The sequence below is a fragment of the Malus domestica genome, chromosome 15, assembly GCF_042453785.1.
Source record: "Malus domestica chromosome 15, GDT2T_hap1".
NCBI lineage: Eukaryota > Viridiplantae > Streptophyta > Magnoliopsida > Rosales > Rosaceae > Malus > Malus domestica.
Window position 1 is genome coordinate 5,033,983 of NC_091675.1, and position 9,076 is coordinate 5,043,058.

At 36.5% G+C, this 9,076-nt stretch overlaps 2 long non-coding RNA genes across 2 annotated transcripts; both read left to right on the forward strand.

Annotated features, from left to right (window-relative positions):
* Window positions 1-2,846: 2,846 nt before the first annotated feature.
* Window positions 2,847-4,391, forward strand: LOC114821790 (uncharacterized). Its single transcript, XR_003769591.2, has 3 exons — window positions 2,847-3,042; window positions 3,708-3,758; window positions 4,341-4,391. It is a non-coding gene; the product is annotated as an uncharacterized lncRNA (long non-coding RNA).
* Window positions 4,392-6,601: 2,210 nt separating this feature from the next.
* Window positions 6,602-7,118, forward strand: LOC108171455 (uncharacterized). Its single transcript, XR_003769338.2, has 2 exons — window positions 6,602-6,808; window positions 6,891-7,118. It is a non-coding gene; the product is annotated as an uncharacterized lncRNA (long non-coding RNA).
* The last annotated feature ends 1,958 nt before the right edge of the window (window positions 7,119-9,076 follow it).

Here is a 9,076-nt window from a genome sequence, read left to right on the forward strand (position 1 = left end):
AAAAATGTTATTTTATAGAAAATCTTGTTCTTCTGTGTTTAATTTTTGGACCTGGATTGTCTGCCCTTCCATTTCGGTGTTCTTCCGTGCTCTCTTATTTTGTGTGGTCACGGTTAAGCCACGTCAACATTTTATATTATTTTTTATAAAAATAATAAAACAAAAAGAAATAATAATATAAAATGTTGACGTGGCTTAACCGTGACCACACAAACAGGAGAGCACGAGGAGGGCACCGAAATGGGAGGGCAGACAATCCAAGTCCTTAATCTTTATGGTTTACCTTCAAAACTTTAACTTTACTGTTCAACATATGTCGAAAAGGTAGTTGAAAGTCTTAAGAAAATCATTCCAATATATTCTTGGAAGTGGTTGACAATGAACTAACACACCCTGATCCGGAGGATCCAGGTGTGCTGGCCGTCACGTGGGCGTGACGTAACCATAAGCACGACACGGAAGCGTAATAACAACAGAAATTCAAACCAAACTCAACATAACCACATACGGACATAACCGGACAAGTTTACAAGTAAACACATAAGTTCAGAGCATAGGTTATCTGCAGTCAAGTAGGACTAAAATAAGAATACATCACCCTCAGGTGAGTCCTACATGTCCCAAATCTGTCAGAAAGCCGGAAAGGACCTCGTGAGCCAACCACCGCTAAACTAGAACCTGGAGACAATTCAACATTGAACTCTACATCTCCGCCCGACAACAATCCAGGTAATTCCTCAGGGAAAACATCAAGAAAATGTCTAACCACCTTTACATTTTCCAAAATACTAAAAGCAACTCATTTAGCACCACACGAGCTAAGTATCCTTGGCAGCCTTTCAATAACAATATCTTTGCTCTCACAGCATAAATGATGGCCTAACTCAATCCACTTTGCTCAATCACAAAGGTAACCTTTGATAATCCATATTGGCAAGATTATAACCTAACCAATCTGTGCTTAAAATCACATCGAAATCCACAATGTCTAACGGAATAAGATCAGCGGACATAATCACGCCCTCAACCATCACTGGACACCCCAGATACACACTATCCACAATACATTTATCTCCTCTAGGGAAGTTGTTTAAAGAATTGTTTAAGAAAAGTTCATTCCCCCGGCATATTGTGACGGCCAGCATGCCCTCCTTCGGGACGGGGTGTGTCAGTTTAAATCTTCCGATAATTACTCAATCATGATTAGCCCTCTACGCAATAATTTTTCATCTGTGCTGAAAGTAGGTTGCAAATATGAATTGAATAGATTTATGTTAAAAATGTTATCATGTGATGTTACCATCAAACTAATAGATTTTTATAAGTTGTCTAATTTTGCACCGTTAGATCGCTATCTGAATTTTTCTCTCTTGTCAGCTAATTCCAAGAATGGCTTGACATGGACAAAAGCTAGTTGTATATATTGCTCCATATCTTTCTCTCCTTTACTTTTCTTCTACCTTCTATTTTGAGATATCTATGTGAGAGCGAAAGATTGATCCTCTTTCTCCCTTACCATATAGCCAGGTAGCATGCTAGTTTCCCAAAATAGAAAAGGAAAGGAGCAAATATTAATTTTTCGTTCTTTTCTACATAGTTAAATATGGGGAGAGTGAAGCTTCAGATCAAGAGGATTGAGAATACGACCAAATAGGCAAGTCACTTTCTCGAAAAGAAGAAACGGGCTGATCAAGAAAGCCTATGAAATAGCTAGTTTAATTATTTAGCACTCAGATTCATCTTTATATGCTAATATATCAAGGAAATATTGTTATTCTTTTTGGTCATTTGTTTTTTGTTTGATGGTATTGAAGCCTTGAAGAGATTCTTGCACGGTATAATAATCTTCCTGGGAATGAACGAGGACGGTAAGCAGATATAGACCATCATTATGGTTGTGATCACATTCGATTCGGTGCATGTAATCTTTCTTGTGTTTGTTTTGATGCATGGCTTTTCTTACTTATGGAATTATAAAGTCAACATAATCAAGAGGTAAGTAAGCAGCACTTACTATGTTACATATATTATTCCAAGAATATGTATATATATGTTTTTTAATTAGGAAAATAATTTTTACACTCTTTTGGTTTTCGTGCACACCCTGTTTATTTCTAACAATTGAGTCGAATACATAAATAGAAAATTAATGGACAGGAACAAACATGAGTAAAAAAAAAAAGAGAAAATGTTTGCAGAAAATCATTTCCTTTCATCAATTATTATCTTTATCTCTTTTAGATTTTTATTGAAATGATGATTAAATGTGCAGTTTCTCCAACGCGTTCTTGGTAAATTGTGGAAGGAAGCTAATCAAACCTATCAAGCAACCAGGTTTTGGTTACTTGTCTATCTTTTACTAAATCTCCTGGGCAAATGATCTGCTAAATCTAATTATTTGTACGTTGAGCAAAAGTTGATGAGATCTATTTGTAAAGGTGATTAATTGTTGCTATGATTTCATGTAGTCGATGGAGGCAGTCCGATGAGCAGTACTGATTCGGATCAACTGGAGGTACCTTATGAAAGAGAATTATTAGTTTTTCATATTCAAGCATGCACATACAAGTTGATTGACACGGCTTCATACATACTTTGTTTAAATCACAATTTATAAATTAATTACAGGAGATTAAACAAGAAATTCTATGCTGCAAGTCACGATTGGAAGAAATGGAAAATCGACTAAGGTGATACTATATAATATACAAAACCCTAAATCCTATAGTGGCATCACTACAAGAAAAAGGCCTTTTTGCGACAAGTTTTTTGCGTCAAATTACACTATCGTCGCAAATAAAAGGAAATTAGCGCGGTATTTGTTAGCGCGAAAATATTTGCGACGCCCCTAACGACGGATAGAGTTTGAGCGGGAACAAATTGGGCGCTTAGGGTTTGAGCGCGCGTGCTCCTTTTTTCTTTTTCCCAACGCAGCCTTGGTGCTCTCCCTCAACCGTTTCCGTTTCCTTTTCCTTTTCTCTCAGAGATTCAATCGAAAATTCTGGAGTTGTATCAGAGTTACGAAGCACAATCAGAGTTCAGGTAAGCCACTACAACCATCTCCATCTTCTTTCTTTTTTGATTCCATAAGTCTTGCTAAGTGATTTATAAGGTTTCTGTCAAAGGCGCACATATCTGCTAAATGTCTTCCAAAACCTAGGGTCTTTGGCATCCGGGATTGGGATGTCTTTCTTTTTTCCACCCATTCTGCTCAGAATCGGTTTGATCATCTTCCTCAGTACCTTGTTAAACCCCAACCCACGTCTTTGATTGCTAAGTGATTCCATAAGTCTTGCTTAGTTCTCTCCCTCAGCCTTAGTTTTCTCCCTCAACCGTTTCCGGTTCCAATTATTAGTTTGGACTGGACAACGCCTGCGTTCTGGGCTGCAGGTTTTCTTAATATGTTTACAGCACAAACAGAAAATTTTAGTTAAAAACAAACCCTGTTTTCTTAATATGTTTACAGCACAAATAGTAATTGATTTTTAGGGGGATTGTGCTTCTTGATAAATATTTGGTGTCTTTGCAGATACTTTATCTTTAGGGGGATTGTGCTTCTTGATTTTCTATGTGCCTTTATTTTTAATTCGTGGACAACTTGCCCAATTTTTATTTTTTTTGTAATTTTGTTGGCATTTGCAACAATATATTTGGCTTCTTCTTCTTCCTTAAAAATATGGTGAATGATTAGAGTGTACCTTTTACAGGCGTTGCTTTTCCATAGATTGGGAAGATCTTGGAGAAGGCCCTCGCACAAGGTAAAGTGGATGATGTAGGATTGTTTTTTTGTGTGCTGACTAAAAGTTTACCTTGGAGTAATCTCTTATTTGTGACACTCCTTGAAATTCTGGATATATTTTCTTTGAGTATCATATGCAAAAGTCAAAGTTGCCCAAAGTTCAGAGGATACATTGAATGAAGAATTGGATATGTATTTCGTATTTGCTACCCAAGAATATGACCGTTTGGATTGTTAATTACCCATTCCTAGCTAGTTCATGTGTTAGGTAGGTGAATGATGGGGATTAGTAGTGAGTTTATCTAATTTTTAAGTGATAGTTGATGGCAGACCTAGAGTTTGTCTAATTACCCATTCAACTCATATTATATAAGCCCACCTTTTAAAACTCAATTGCTTCCCTTTATTATTTATTTTTTTAATAACTAGTATTATCATTATGAATGTTGAGATAACTCTGTATGTGTATCGCCTATTCCGAGCTCACACATTATCATGCGTTAATGCATATTCTTTTGTGTTAAAGTAGAATACTGTTTTTGGAATAGTTTGGATTGACAACTTATCTCATATTGCTTAGTGTTTGACATTTCTTTTGTAGTTCAAATATTTTGGATTAACTATAGAGATCAGATCAAGGGTGCTTAGTTCGGTATGTTTTATATCCTCCTTTTAAATAAATTTTTGATTAATTTTACTTACTTTCTTTGTATTATTTTCGGATGACATTAGGTATGGACAAGAGTTGGATAGATTTAAATGACAGGTCATCTGATCAATTTAACTATGGGCTTGAACATTTTTTGGAGTTTGCATTTGATAACAACAAGGGTCATACAAGGATTTATTGTCCTTGCAAAAAATGTTACAATCGGTACTTTGTTACAAGGGAAGTAGCAAAAGCTCATATAATAGTTGATGGGTTTATGCCAAATTATAGAAATTGGATTCATCATGGAGAAACAAACCAACCATTATATTCAGAACAAGGTATTGGGAATAACACTCCATCAGCTTTTGTTGATGATATGTTTGGAATGGTACAAGAGGCATTTGGCCATTCAAATGTGGATCCTAATATGGATAATGATCAGTCAACAGAAAATGAACACAGTGAGGGGCCAAATGATGAAACTAGAAGTACTTCAAATTGCTACAAGATGCAGAATGTCCTTTGTATCCGGGGTGTGAAAAGTTTACTAAATTGTCATTCATTGTTCGACTATTACACATAAAGGTACTTGGTGGATGGACAGACAGTTCAATGACAATCTTGTTAAATTTTCTGAAAGAAGTTTTTCCCAATATAGACGTACCAGACTCTTATAATGATGCTCGAAAGATTACAGAGGACCTGGGCTTCACATACGAGACATGGGATGCATGTCCTAGTCATTGTATGTTGTTTAAAAATGAGGATGAGGAGCTTGAATCATGTGGCATCTGCCACACATCCAGATACAAGAAATTTGAAGGCCAAATTAACAATGGTGTGAGTGGGGATAGAAAAATACCTGCTCAACAAGTAAGATATTTTCCATTGAAGCCAAGATTGCAAAGACTTTTTATGTCATCAAAAACTGCTTCGCTTATGAAATGGCATGCTGAAGAGCGTATTAATGATGGTGTGCTAAGGCACCCTGCTGATACACCTGCATGGAAAGCTTTTGATGCTAAGTATCCAGATTTTGCTAGTGGAATTCGTAATGTCAGACTTGGTCTAGCATCAGATGGTTTCAGCCCATTTAAAACAATGTTCAAACCTCACAGTACATGGCTTGTTATTCTAATGCCATATAATTTGCCACCATGGATGTGCATGAAGCAACCATTCTATATCTTGTCTAATTGGGGCCTCCCTAATATAAAGGTAAATTAGGAAAAATTACATTTTAAGTTTATAATAGTGATGAATTATGGTTGCTTTAAACATGTGTAGGAATATTCTGAGGCAAATAAGGCTAATCGTGCACATGGAGGTGCTCCTCATCGGACTGGTCGTACTTCATTTGCTCAATTGAAACATGAGGTCAGAACACTAGTTTTGCAGTGAGTAATAAGTGATAATAATTAACAATAGGACTAATACTAATACAAGCAGGGAATGTATATATATAAACCATGCTGGAAAACTGGAATGGTATCATTTGTACCAGGTCCAATTTGAATACGGCATGATGGAAATGCTGGAAAGTTTTTATTTTCTCCATTTAACAATTTTCATTACTAACTTGATTAAACATTGTGTGCTCTTAAGATGAGAGAGAAGGGAGAGAAAACGGATCGGTTGAGCATGTTTATAAAAACAAGAACAAAGAAAACAAAGAATGATGACAGAGACCTTTTCGATGAGGAAAGTGGCCACATTATTGTAAGTATCAGTTAGGTTATATATTTTTCACTCAAAGTAAAACTTTGCATATTCACATCGTTTTGATTAGTTGGGTTGTGCATTATTTTTTATCTTTTGGTCATTTGAATTGGTTGGGTCATGTTTTGTAGAATCAATTTAATCAATGCTTGGAAGAAAGGGAAGAGCATGAGCAAGACGAGGATTATCGAGAGGAGGTGTTTACTAGAGTTATGGGACCTGATGCATATGGACGTGTTCGCATGTATGGAACAGGTATAACTCCATCTCAAGTGTTTTGTCAAAGTTCAAGATCTTCCAATGTTAATGAGGACACCATACGAGAAGAGGTAGAAAGACAATATAAGACTAAGATAGATGATCTTAAGGCTAAGCATGAATCTGAAATTGAAGATCTCTGATCCAAGTATAGTGAAGTCAGTTCGAAACTCCATCTCGTGATGACTCATATTGGTTTCCATGTTAACACATCACCAAGTAGAAGTGGACAGGTATATACATTCGAATGTGTTTTTGTTCTCTTTTCAATTTATTAGAATAAATTAGTGTGAAAATTTGAGCAATTTTGATTTCTATTTGTCGTGTTGGTGTTAAATATAGGCTCCAAATACATCAAGCCATCTACAAGAAACATATGGGAGTAATGAGCAACAACCTCAGTTAGACCCAGAACCATAGAAACAATTGCTTCATAAAAGGTTTGTAAAGAAAACATTATACTAAAGATTAAACTTTTAATTGACACATGTTATTGATGGCTGTGTAATTCTTATTTTTCAGGTTTGCATGGAGATTGTGATGAAGAGTCTTGATCATAATTAAACTCTTGAATATGTTGGAGCATATTTGAAAAAAAAAAATTATGTTCATAACTTTTGAGACGAGATTATTTATATTTGACTCTAGTAGGATTATATGTATTGGGATATGCGGATGGTGTACTTTCAATGTTATTAGGAATTCTAAAAGCATAGTTCTTTGATTCATATATTATTTTACTTTTGAACTTGGGATGATTGTGAATAAGATTATAAATTGCAAACTAATCTTTCATTGAACAAATATCATTTCCAACCATTTTGTATTTATAACAAAAAAATTGTAGGGATAAAAGCATTTACAACGTGTCAAACATGTCCCAAATATTTTGTTTAATTCCACCATCAAAGCCATTGCGACGCTAACTATTGTGTCGCAAAGCTGTCGTAAAAGAACTTCGCGACGCTTGAAATGTGTCGCAATAAGTTGTGAAAACTTTTGCGACATGGGTTTGTTGCGACGCAATCACAAGTGTCGCATGAGCGTCGTTAAAACGCATAAACGACGCTGTCATGACTTAACACGACGAGTTTTTAGCGTCGTATTTAGCAAGTTTTTTTGTAGTGCATGTCTCCGATCACCGATAAATTACTATATATAATTAGCATGCATCCTATGTATGCATTCCTCTTATATACGAAGTGTCGACTGCTGGACCTTTCAAGGCGATGGTCTCTCTGAAATCAGGACATTGCATGAGGCTGGCTGAGTACCGGGAGCAGATCCTTGAGGAAATTTTAAAACGTTTGCGCGTGCACAAGGTATGTTACAGAATATAGAACTATAGTTGGTATGCTCTTTAGCTCAACTACATCTGTTCTGTTATACTGCGTATGTCGATTATATTAATTTCAGCTGAATTTTGTAATTGATGACATTATTTTATGGTAAAAACATGTACAGCAAGTTCTAGAGGAGTATGATTCTTCTGCTACAATACTACAGGTGTGTACAAAGATTTCTAAAGTAGCATTTGTTGTGTGTACTTTATTTTTAGGGATGTGATATCCACACACCCTATTTTACTTCTCACACACCTTTTTAATTTTCGACCGTCAGATCGGATGAATTAAAGAAGATCAACGGACATAAATTATCAATGGGTGTGTGAGAAATAAAATAGGGTGTGTGAGAAGTAAAATAGGGTGTGTGGATAGCACACCCCTATTTTTATAGTAATGTCCTAACTTTATACGGATTGGAGAAACTTTTATGCATATTGAGGACATCAACATGTGATGTTAGTTTTATACGTGGTAAAATATTAGTGAACGACAGACTTATCCTTTGTGCAAATACATATATTATAATTTAAATAAAATAATAACATCACGTGGTGGTGTTCTGATCCATTGAAAAATTAGTTACTCGATAATTATAAGAGCATATACTTTTTTTTTTTTTTGTGAACGAGATAATATATTATCCGGACAAAGATGCCAAAGATACAAAGAAGCCTACCCGAAGGCAAAAGCAAATAACAGAAACTAGAGCAACTAGAGAGAAGTAGTACAAGGAGGTACAAACGACACCGCATCTAATGCTAAGTGTCACGTCTCATACTACCAAGAAGAGATTAAGGGGGACAAGAAAGACCATCATTACACAGAACATGCACAAGGGAGCATGGGGGTCTGGTGACCCAAACATTATCACATACCTCCCTACTTTGCCGCGACGCCAAAAGATCCGCAGCCATATTGGCCGATCTTGGAACCCAAGACCGGCGGCAGTCATTAAAAGCCTCCCCCATTCCTTTGTTCTGCGCTAGAATTGGGAAAGCTTTCCTTTTCAGTTCTGTCGCTGGTCTTGGATGCCAAGAACAGCCAATGGAGCCGCGGATTTCCTTGCGTCGCGGGGTTTTCAAGAGATGGGTTCTCGGGTTTGGGTTGACAGGCCCCCATCTTCTTTGGTTCTTGTTTTGAATAAGGATGGTCTTCCTTGCCCTCCTTAATTTTGTTTTGGTGGTGTTGGGGGTGACGCTCTTTGCTGGAGTGTCTGTGTGTTGGATCCCCTCTCATCGCTTTCTGTGTTGTCTGCCTCTGTGGTGTTAGCCTCCTGGTAGGCTTTTCTGTTCTGGTTGTTTGTCTTTCTTTTCAAAAAAAAATTGGGAAAGCTTCCCAACTGCCCATCATAGCCAAATCTCG